The 12389-nt window shown below is 39.8% G+C and overlaps 1 long non-coding RNA gene across 1 annotated transcript; it reads left to right on the top strand.

Annotated features, from left to right (window-relative positions):
• Window positions 1-654: 654 nt before the first annotated feature.
• On the top strand, window positions 655-1252 carry LOC115641204. The gene is made up of 3 exons (XR_003998024.1): window positions 655-745; window positions 837-890; window positions 972-1252. It is a non-coding gene; the product is annotated as an uncharacterized LOC115641204 (long non-coding RNA).
• Window positions 1253-12389: the final 11137 nt, after the last annotated feature.

Raw genomic sequence — 12389 nt, 5'->3', positions numbered from 1 at the left:
AAGGTCTTCTTTTAAAGCAAAATAGGTATTAAAAAGCATACTAACTTACTTACTATTAAAACTAAGCTTTTTAACCATTAAAGTTTAAAAGCTAAAGTGTGTAGCCAAAAACCTTCCCGCCTTTTTTAAAAAACCGACTAAGACAGCCACCCCCACCCGCACCCCCCGCCCTTATCTAAACAGCCAGAGCCTTTGGCTTTTTTTTAAAACCTGTAACAAAAGCTATATACCGTTTTAAAATGTGTTTTTAAAGTAATACCTAATTTTTTAACTTACTAACAATGTGAAATAAGTTTTGTAAAAGTTTAAGGTGGTTTATTTTTAAATTAGCAGTTTTGTTTTAAAAACCAAGGACGTATAACATATTTAAAAAATACAGGTTGCAGTTTTTAAAAACTTTTTGGTTACAAAGCTGTAAATAGGTATATTACCATTTACAAAGGCTTTTTATTAACTGTTTAAACACATTTACTATAAAAAATAACATTGTTAGCCATTAAAGCTAAAGTATATGGCACCCCCCAAAACTACACCCGCCTTTTTTCCTAGAAAAGTGCCCTTTACACACCCTGTTTTTTTAAAGAAACGCCTTTTTAAATATTAATTTTGGGTGTGGGGGGGCAAAACCTTTTTTTTTAAAAAAAGCAGGTTTAAACCTATAAATAGGGGGACAAAAAACTGAACAAGGCTGTTAAAGAAATATTGCTAATACAAGACTTCTACCGTTATGGGGAGCAACAACATGGTAAGAAACCTTACTATAATTTGTATGGGCCGCCAAGATATTATAACAGCTTTATGCTTAGTTAAAAGTCAACATTTTTTCTTTTAAATAGGACGAGAACTTTTTTCTTGACATTCCAGATGCCGCGCTAGAAGCTTTAAATTTGGTAAGCCGATTAATATGCTACATAAGTATAATTTATTTTTAAGAAAAAAAAGGTTTAATTTTTTTTATCTTTTTAATTTAGAACAAGATGGAAGTCAAAACCACCCAATAGGTTTTCCTGAAATTACAGACGAAGGTGTGAACTGTTTTTTAAATATGTGTTTTTTTTTAAATTGACGTTGGAAATAGTGTGCATTTTAGGGGTTTGTTTGTTATTGTTAGGGAAAAAAACCCTTAAAGGTTTTACTGTACAAAAGCTGCCGTTGTACAGCCCCAAGGGGGGTGTAAACTAAAAGAGCGCTTTATTTTGTACATTATACTTAAACGCGGTTTTTAGCCCCCTTATTGCAAAAACGTTTTTAAAATATATATATTTGGGGGACATGTTTGTTGTTGTTAGTAAAAAAAAAAAAAAAACCCCAGTGCTAAAAAACATTTTTTATGTGTATCGGCAGACTTATCAAGCATTATTCCCCAAGAAGAAATGTTGAAGGGAAGAGCGCTTAAAGGGGCCAAGAAATTTCCCTCTGAGGCAGCTGCAGTTGGAAGCAAGGGTATTAAGCACACCGATTTTGAACAGCCCTGCACGTCCAAATCCCTTATTGCCCAAAGCCCGCAACCTTTAAAGAGGGGCAAAAAATTTCCCTCTGAGGCAGCTGCAGTCGGAAGCAAGGGTATTAAGCACACCGATTTTGAACAGCCCTGTACGTCTAAATCCCTTATTGAACAAAACCAGCCGGCATTAAAAAAGGCCAAAAAGTCTACCTCTAAAACAGCATCCGTTTTCAGGGCGGGGGGGAAGGGGCTCAGACCCCCCGCTTTTGAACCGCCCAAAGCTACCTCTACAACTTTCAAAAACCATGGTAAGCGAGGCGAAGGCGTTAAAGCCCCTCGTTTTCAACAGACCTATGCCTCCCCGACCCAATCAGCTTTAAAAATAAACAACTCTGTAGAAGGAACCGTGTCTAGGGGTGGGTTCGAGCAGGGTGAAGAAGTTAACCCCCAAGCTCTCGGAACCCGCAAAAGCCTTGCTACAAATAACAATCTTCCTGTGGGGCTGGCCGCATCCGTTGCTGCTTGTAATGAGCTGTTTAGTGTTTGTTCATCTTTAAAGCGTTTAATAGATAAAAAGTTTTCAAAGCTAATTCCTGAGGTATTTCAAAAACAAAATTTTCCAGAAGAAAGGGTTGTTTTAGACCAAAAAATAGCAGACACCCGGGCACTAATTGAAAAGGTGGAAAGCGCGTTAAAGGGGGAAGGAAGAGGGTGACTACACATGAAACCTAAAAATGTAAAAAGGGGTTGGAAAAAAAAATGGAAAAAATCTAAAATGTTAAGAAGGCTTTTGGCAAAAAGAATAAAAAAAGCCAAAGCTATTTAAAAAAAACAACCCCCCAACCAAGAAAGGGAAATAGACCCTCCCACCCCTTCTTCTTCTGAAGGTCCAGATTCCCCCGCTCCTGATACACCACCAGAGGTGTATTTGGAGCGTGTAAGACACTGGATAAGACCCCGAAGAGAGTTTAACGCATATGAATATTTTCAGGAATTTCGTTTTGCTAATTTGGACAGAGTAACGGGGTTCACAGAAGCCATGGTGGCCATCGACATTGCTATTCAAAATTTGCTAGATGATATTAATGATCAGGTGGGTCCTGAAGATTTTGTACAGCTACGCTTAGATGCCCCGGGGCTAAATCACCCACTCTTTTCTTTACGGAGGCCTTGGGAAAATTTAAACGCCATAGATTTTTTAAATAACATCGTTAATGTGTTGCAAAGTAATGCAGAGATTGTGGGGTCCGGAACTTTACGCCTGGTTGTTACAATAATTAGAAACAGGCTTGGTGGAGTTGGGTCTGTAAGACCCCTAAAAACTATTACGTACAGTAACATTATTGAAAAAAAAAGAAAACATTTAATTGATTTAAATAATCAGGGTAACAACTTATGTTTTGCCGGTAGCATGCTGGGTCTTTTATCAGATAAAAAACTTACAGATGCCCAGCTGTTAGAGGGGGCCAAACACCTTCATCAGGAGTTGGGGTTTTCGGACCAAAAAATGATTAGCTTGACAGACGTGAGCTCTTTCGAAGAGCGCTTGGGGGTAGCTATTACCGTTTTGTATTATGAAAATGGAAATTGGTGTTTTTTTACAACTGGGGGTGTACAGCGTTCCCAAACTGTTTTTGTTTCGTTACATAACAAACATTTTTACGGTATTTTAAATATTAAAGCCTTTATAGGCGCCCCGTATTTGTGCAACTACTGTTACGCTCCCTATAGCCACAAACACCAGCACGCCTGTAAAAACCACTGCCGTACGTGTAATAGCGCCGAGTGCCTCGAAGTGGCCGGTGAAAAAAAAAGATGCCCCAACTGTAAGCTGTTTTGCAGGTCTGATGACTGTTTAGAAAGGCACAGCGCTTTGGCGACCAGCGGTAAAGTTGATTGTAAAAACAGAATTTTTTGCGATAAATGCGGCTTCTACATGGTTAAAAATCACCAGTGTAGAAGCAAAAAGTGTCCCCAGTGCCATCAAAAAACCGACAACATAGAGGGTCACGAGTGTTATATGCGTAATATTTGGTCTCCAGAAGAGGGAAAGGATTATGTGTTTTATGATTTTGAATGTATGCAGGAAACGGGGGTACACGTGCCAAATTATGTTTATGCTTTGCATTTAAATAAAGAAACTAGCTGGGAATTTAAGGGGGAAGAATGCATTAGCGAGTTTGTTTTAACCTTTGTAGACAAGCGCTTTAAGGGATACACTTTTATTGCTCATAACGCTAAAGGTTACGATAGTTATTTTATTCTGAGGCAGTTAATTAAAGAAAAAATGGCTGTTAGCACTGTAACGCAAGGGGGAAAACTTATTTGTGTGACGGTGGTAAATTTAGCCATTAAATTTATAGATTCTTTAAATTTTCTCCCCATGAAACTTAGCAAGTTACCCAAAGCTATGGGGTTTGAGGAAGTGAAGGGGTACTTTCCGCACTTTTTTAACACCGTTAAAAATCAAAACTATGTGGGACCTATGCCCGAAATAGAGTACTTTGGAGTAGACTACATGATGCCTGAAGAAAAAAAAGAATTTTTAAACTGGTACCAGCACAACCGCCAAAACAGCTTTGATCTTCAAAAAGAACTACGCTATTATTGTCAAAAAGATGTTGAAATTTTGCGAGAGGCTTGCGACCGGTTCAGAAACGAAGTTATAAAAATGACAGAAAAGCAAATTGTTAAAAACCCCGGAAAGGATCATGAGGAAGTGGTTACTAAGTGTATAGATCCCTTTCAGCACCTCACATTGGCCTCGATTTGCATGGCCATGTACCGGTTTAATTTTTTAAAGCCGCAAACCATAGCGCTTTTGCCGTTAGACAATTACCACAAACAGCAGAAGAGATATTCCACGCCGGCCATTCAGTGGTTGATGTACGTAGCCCACACTGAAAATATTTACATTCAACACGCTTTGCAGGGTGGCGAGTTTAAAACTGGGTCCTATTTTTTGGACGGTTACGCCATTATAGCTGGTAAACCCACGGCCTTTGAATTTAACGGGTGTTTTTTTCACGGGTGCCCCATTTGCTATTGCGAAAATGATTACAACCCGTTGCTTAAGGCAACCTACGGACAGCTGTACAACCGAACCATTATTAAGGCTGAATTTTTAAAAAGCCAGGGGTTTGAGGTAAGGACCGTGTGGTAACACGAGTGGCAGGCCATGCTAGCAAACGATAACCGGGTGGAAAAATTTTTAAGAGAAAAAAAGCTGCCACAGCCTTTGGTTCCTAGAGACGCCCTTTACGGTGGTAGAACAAACGCCATTTGCCTTTATTACAAACCGCAGCCCGGGGAGCAGGTTCATTACTATGATTTTACCAGCCTCTACCCATTTGTTAACAAAACTAAACAGTACCCTGTGGGACATCCCGTTATTGTGTATGAGGGTTTTGGGGATATCGGCCAGTACTTTGGCATAGCCAAGGTTAAAGTGTACCCTCCAAGAGGTTTGTATTTTCCCGTGTTACCATACAGGGTTGATGGTAAACTAATGTTTCCCCTGTGCGCCCTTTGTGCAGAAACAAAACAAAAGGATCCCTGCGGGCACAGTCAGGAGGAGAGGGCTTTAACAGGTACTTGGTGCACAATAGAGTTGGTGGAGGCTTTAAACAAAGGGTACAAAATCGCTGAAATTTATGAAGTCTGGCATTTTAACCGCTCTTCAGATGCCCTGTTTTCAGACTATATTAAAACACACCTAAGACAAAAACAAGAGGCCTCGGGGTTTCCTCACTGGTGTACGGACAAGCTTAAAAAAGAACAGTACGTTAAAGAGTACCATGAAAAAGAAGGTGTGTGTTTGCGTCTAAACAAAATTAAGGTAAACCCCGCAAAAAGACAAATTTCAAAGCTGTTTTTAAATTCCTTGTGGGGAAAATTTGGTCAGCGAACAAATTTGACTAACACTAGTATAGTAACGGACCCGGACGAGCTCTTTAAGTACGTTTTTGTACCTTATTACGATGTGTCATCGTGCGAGTTTATCGATGATGATACAGCCGTAGTGTCTTGGAAGTACGCAAAAGAATACTGCACCCATTCCAGCAACACTAACGTGTTTATAGCGTGCTTTACCACCGCTTATGCTCGGTTAGAGCTCTACCGCTTGTTAGATCGTTTACAGCAGCGGTGTCTTTATCATGATACGGATTCTGTAATTTTTGTAAGTAAAGAAGGGGAGTGGAATCCACCCCTAGGGGATTATTTAGGAGATTTAACTAGCGAAATACCCCCAGATGAACACATTGTGGAGTTTCTGTCCGCGGGACCTAAAACATACGGGTACAAACTGTCCAACGGTAAAACCTCTATGAAATTAAAAGGAATCACACTTAACTCAGGAAACAGTGAAAAAATTAATTTTGAAAGCTTAAAAGAACTCGTCTGGGATTACCCCGCGGGAGAGGACCCAAAAGAAATCGTAATACAGCAGCCAGGAATCGTAAGGGTAAAAAAACACTGGTTAATAGAAACAAGAACTCTAAAAAAAACCCAAAAAGTCATTTACGACAAAAAAACCCTCGAGGAGGCTTTTAAAACTTTGCCCTACGGGTATTAATTATTATGAAAAACCACGTTCAGTTTGTTCATCCCTTTTCCTGTTTGCTTTGTGGGCCCTCAAATTCTGGAAAATCATATTTTATAAAACAGTTGTTAGAAAATGGTCATAAACTGTTATCATGTATGCCTGAAAATATTGTGTGGTGTTATAGCTGTTGGCAACCGTTGTATACAGAGTTGCTGCAAAAATTTTCATGTATTACATTTTTGGAAGGTTTACCTAATACTTTTAATGATGAACATTTATTTCCTAGTAATAAAGTGAATATGGTTATTATAGATGATTTAATGGAGTCTGCTTCTGAAAGTGGTGAAATTGAAAAAGCTTTTACAAAATACGTACACCACAAAAACTTAAGTATTATGTACATTGTGCAAAATATGTTTTGTCAGGGAAAAAAAAGCCGTACAATTAATTTAAATACTAAATATATGGTTCTTTTAAAAAAACCCCTCGATAAACTACAAGTCACCACTTTGGCCCGGCAAATGTACCCTGGTAAAACACAATTTTTTTTGGAGGCTTTTGAGGACGCTACCAAAAACCCCTACGGGTATCTGCTGGTGGATTTAAACGCTTCAACGCCCGAAAACCTCAGGTTAAGAACAGGTCTTTTCCTCCCAGACTGGCCCTGTGCATACACCTTTAAAAAAACCCATAAAAATAGTTATTTTTTATTAATCCTCCATTTTAAAAAAATCACCACCCGAACAAACATGTCTTACCGTGTGCAAAAAAACCTGGCTCTGTTAAAATTTCTTATCAAAGCCAAGCCGCCTCAGAGAAAGGCTATTCTCTGTACGGCCTCTGACGACCTCGTAGCGGCCATCTCAGAAATAGCGCTTAACACTTTAAAAGGAAACGTTCCTCTAAAACCTCGACAAATAAGCATCCTTAAAAAAAACCGAAAAATTATTAAAAGCTAAGCGATAAAAAGCTATCCCTAAAAAGAAAAAAGGTTATTGTAAAACAAACTGGTGGCTTTAATTGGCCCTTTGTTAAGCTTTGCACTCCCCCTGCTGTCAAGCCTTTTAATTAACAGATAATGGAACACGCCGAAAAAATGTACCTTGTTCCTAGCCACCAGTTAGAACAAATAAAGCGGGCTTCTAGCGGTGAAGAAATATCAGGAACCACAACCACTCGCCAATTGGATTCAGAAATGAAAGACATTCTTCAAAGAACCGGTTTATCCGACTACGAAAAGGCTAAACTCTACGAGGCGGTCCTGCAAAGATACCTGGTATTGGCCAAGCGTGGTGAAATGGAAAAGACTAAAATAAACCTTTTTTTTCCCCCTGAGCAAGAGCAAGAGCAAGAGGAGCTTCAACCTCCTAACGTTCAGGGGATGTATCGGACTTTGTTATTCAGGAGGTGTTGGAGGGGGTAAATCCTCGCTATAAAAAAAAAGCTGAAATATTGTTAAATAAGCTTAAACAGCGTAAAGATGTGTCTTCTTGGGCTGATAACGGCCGTTTTGTGTACCGGGGGAAGGCGATTGAGGGGTCTCACATGCTTGATTTAGTCAGGGGCGTAACCGGCTCTTATTCTTTCACTAACAAGAGGACTCCTAAAGGGTGGCATGTTTTTATGAAAGCCTTGGCAGAGCTAAACGTGCCTACGACCGTCGTAGGGCATGTTACCAATAAACAATTTTTAGAGCGTCTAAAAATAGGGCTAAAGCCGGTCAAGGCCACAAGTAACACCACCCCTTTTAAAAGCGTCCCTGTTAAAAAACGAAAAATCGACTGGTTAACAATGTAAAATAAAAGACGTAAACAAAATTAAAAATTGTGTTTTATTGATGCACCTCTTTAAACACACGACAAGATAAACACGTTTGAACATGTTGAAACATGCTTAAAACAGGTCTGGGCATGCCGGGTCTTTTTCCTTTTACAAATCGCACCACCAAGCGGTCATTTTCTGGTAAATCATCGGAGTACAATTTTAAAATACAATCAAAAGATAACACCTTATTATGTTGTTTTAAAAAAAAATACAATGATAACCGCAGGTTACAGCTAGGGGGTCCTGTAGTTGTCTCTGATGAAACACAACCTCATCACAGTTACGGTTTAAAAAAGTCATAATAGACTTAGGGAAAAAGTTACTGTCTGGGGAAAAACCGTAGGAGTCAAAAAACTCGCCGGGCCCACGTTTCGGTAAATAAAGGGCCAGCCAATGTTCCCCGGGTAACTTATGGGGGTGGGTGTTAACAATAAGCCCCAAAGGTCTTCCGGACACAAAACTTTTCGGAAGCAAATCGCTAGAAAAAACATCTAAAAAAGAAGGGTCCTTTGATAAAATATCTCGTAGCTGCACAGTGTTCATGATTACATATAGTCAAACAGAACGTTTCTTCTATGATTTACTTCGAGCACGTTATCAAAAACCCCATACACTATCATGTTAACCGTAGAGGGCAAAGCCGTTGCAAACCGAATTTCCGCTCTCAGGTTTCCAGTTTTAATTAAAGAATAATGGTCGGCGCACTCCTGATCCGGGGTCAAATCAAAGGCGTACAGGGTATAGCCCTGGGCAAATTCATCGCGGTTAATTAAGAGCGATCGATCTTTTACATATTTTCCAGTAGCCTGCACGAGCTGCATGTACTCCCTCACGCAGTTTCCATTTTCAAAATCGGGTTGTAGGGGTTTTGCTGGCACCTGTTCGCCATCCACATACAAGGCCACAAAATTAATGTTATAATGTTTAAAGTTAAAAGGGTTTTTAACGTAGCTGCCGCTGAAGGCGTCGTTATCTATAAAACCGATTACTAGCTGCTTGGTAGCTGCCCCAAAAAAAGGTTTTCCTGGTTACTGACACGACTGCCGGCCGGTATGCTAAACACCTTTATGCTTACCCGGTCTACGGGATACTTAGCGTTGGCGGTCATTAAAGCTTCGCGTGCCCCAAACGAACCTCCAGGGGTTACTTTTGCACGATTTACAAACAGAAGACGCCGAAATAATGTGTACTTTATAATTCTGGTTTTCAGTCCCGCTCATGAGGCAAAAAACATCTTTGCTACGTGTTAGTTTAATTTTTAAATCCACACCGTTTAGCAGTAGATTTTCTTGAAAAAACAAATCGCTGTGTAAAGGTCCCAACAAATCCAGCTTCCTGCTGCCGCCGTTAGTTCGGCCCTGCGTATAAACCCCTCATTGGCCTGGCAGACCAAAAGGGTGCTTTCGTGGCCCCCTGCCGTGTCTTTATAAAATCCGCCTGTCGAAAACTGAGTAGCGAGGGTGTCATGGCTGTAGTTTAAAATTAGCTCTATTAAGGCTCTGTAAGGGTAACAATTGTTGCTCTGGCTAATAAGACGATCGCCTAAAGTAACATCCAGCTGGTTAAAAAGAGTGGCGATGGGGTAGTTTGTTAGGGCCACCCGGGCATCATCATCAATGTCTGATCCGTCTTCTTTATCACCTTGCAGCACACGTACAGCAGCGTGTTGTTAAGGTCTAAGTAATGATCCCCATGTCCCGAAATAAAAAATTCAAGAGGGGCATTTACCGTTAAAGCGGCCAAAGGAGGCACCTCTACATAAAGCTATTTTCAATACTGGTTGTGTGGGGGCTATTTGAAATAAATCCAGCTCCGATTTGGTGCATTCGTCAGAGCCACAATGAATAAAAGCCATTTTAAAATATATCCCTTTTATCGCGGGTAACGCGACGCTTCCTCTTCTTAGGACGCCTTTTTGGTATATGGCTAAGACCTCTTCTCACAGCTTTTTTTTTTTAAGGGTCTAGGTGGGCCTTTAAAGGGCTGGCGCAACGCTGCTCTTTTTCTTCTCATTACCACTAAACCGGAACCTTCCTGTGCTCCTATTTTGTTTATAACAGCGCTAGACATGTGGTTTACGAAGTCTCTGGTTATATTTTTCGCGGCTGTTTTCATGTGGGGTTTAATAATGTCAAAACCTCTTTTTAAAAGTGGCATGGCTTTCCTAAAAAGGCTGCGAAATATTCCTCCTAAACCTGCCCCGTACATAACGGGTAATCCTTGATATCCTGGTAAGCCATAGCCAGCCTGGGCCTTGTAGTAGTTTCTATACAAAAAGGGGTCCCCGTAGTTTTTCATAGTTACCATTCTTCAGCTTTTTTGGGACGCAAATGTAGTTTAACAATTACCTTTCCAAAACTAAATGAAACGTGTTTATTTTGATCCGTCTTTATTTCAGTAGTAATGGTTCCGATGTGCTCCTTACTTACGGGGACGTAATGCGGTTTGTCATACGTTATTGTAACAAATTCGTTATTGCTACCGCGGATGGGAACGCAGCGCAACAGCGGCACATAGTAGTCCCCCACTAACTGATGTTCCACTATGTCGGTGTACACGTATAAAGAGTTAAAACCCCCCCGTAATGTCTGCGGGGTACGGTGCAATCCTACACGGATGATTTGAAAGCATTCCCAGTATTGTTGCCAATTTACCAGCTGTGGAAAAAAAGTACTTTCCATCGTTTGGTTTTAGCTGAACCCTTCTAGTCACAGGGTTGTAAATAACGTAGGCATTTGGTTTTTCGGCATCTTTGTCTATATTCTTGTTGATGACTTCTATAAAATGGTGAATGCTCGAATAATAGCCGGCATCCATGTAGTAGGTTCGAATTTTTTTTTTCCGATGCTAACGTAAATGCTGTATCGAAAAGAAGCGTGTTCCAAGAGTGACAATAATGAATTTCCGATAAAGCGACATCCCACCGCCCTATTATATTTAAAGGCTTGGCTAGTTGTATTGTAAAATTGGAACTAGTATTTTGAGGAAAAGCCCCTGCTGAGGCGTTGCTTGGTAATGTCATATAAAAACTTTGTTCAGTCATTTTTTATTAAAGGTCCTGCACTTGAGACGCTTTAACCCAACTATTAAATTTTTTAGGCCAACCTTTCCATTTTACAAAGAAATATTTGTTTCTTCCCCGACCTTTTTTTTTAAATTTTTTTCTACCTTGTAAAGGCGGTCCTGGTTAGGGTTTACTTTTTGTAATTCTTCAGGATAAAAAGACCCCACAACTTCCTCCCCTTCATAATCTTGTAATGCATACACCGGTCTTTGTCCTCTTAATAAAACCCCTGACACGATAAATATTTCATCGGTAAAGGTTTGCTGATAGCCCTTTTCAAAAGTGCCCTTCGTTTTAGATACTCTTACGTGATCCCCTTTTTTAAAAAACCACACGTTGCCTCTTTATTTTAAAACTACCCCCGTAGACGGTTTTCCCACACGCTTAGCGCATTAGCTTGTGTCACGTCAATTGGGCGCCCTCTGATAGTTCTGTGATAACTTCTGTTGTAACCGTCTATGAAGGCCTGCAGCACATCAATGTAGCGAAAGGTGTTACGGGCGGTAAAATACCTCCACATTTTTTATTTAAAGTTCTGTTAAACCTCTCCACAATTCCCGCTTTAACTTCGTTATTGGTAACAAAATGGTGTACTCCATATTGGTTAAACAAATTTTTTAAAGCTTTGTTTAAAAACTCTTTTCCTCTGTCTGTTTGTAATTTTTGAGGCACGCGCCCCTTTGAAAAAATAGCTTTAAACGCCTCTGCCACCTCTTTTCCTGTTTTATTTTTAGGGTTACCGCCCAGGCGTATTTAGACAAAATATCTATCACTGTTAAAATATATTTACGGTTGTCATTGTCTTTAGAATAGGCGGCCATATCAACCAAATCTGCCTGCCATTGCGTATCCACATTAGACACCACTGTTTTATTTCTTTTAAATTTAAGCCTTGCAGGTTTATGTAAAGCGTAAGCATCTTGATCCGCAAGCCAAGCGGAAACCTGCTTTTTGCTTAAGCTTTTATGGTGTCTTTTAGCGGCCTGAAATAAGGGTGTTATGCCCCCAAAACTACCAACTTTTTCGGGTGAGTAATAAATTTTCTTTAGCAGCTTTGCCATGCTTACCCCGTCTTGCTTTAAAACACTGTATACACAAAAGTTTGTTTCTGCTTTTGTTTTATTTAACACAACAACGTTTATACACATTTGACTTTTAAAGCGGCAGTAAAGTAATATACGATACAATTACATACATTTTTAACGGTTAAGAAAAATAATATAAAAACTGTGATACAGTTTTTTTAACAATGCATTTAATTAATATATATTTTTAAGCCTCTAGGGTCACAACCTTGCATGTAAAAAGTTTTATAATCCATTTGGCGAACCCTGCTACACACCGCTCGGCCAATATAGGGGGCCACCTCTTTTGACAGGTCTACCAGCAAGGCCACCGGGTCAGATGATTTTCCAACCTCCCTAATCATTTTAACAACTTTGGTTATAGTTTCAGTGGTTATGTTAAGCTTTTTCAGTTTGTAGCCTTCAGCTATAATTACATTTACCAGC

Source organism: Gopherus evgoodei, unplaced genomic scaffold (genome assembly GCF_007399415.2).
Source record: "Gopherus evgoodei ecotype Sinaloan lineage unplaced genomic scaffold, rGopEvg1_v1.p scaffold_33_arrow_ctg1, whole genome shotgun sequence".
Lineage (NCBI taxonomy): Eukaryota > Metazoa > Chordata > Testudines > Testudinidae > Gopherus > Gopherus evgoodei.
Note: the sequence above shows the minus strand (reverse complement) of the source record. Positions and strands in the feature narration are given on the sequence as shown.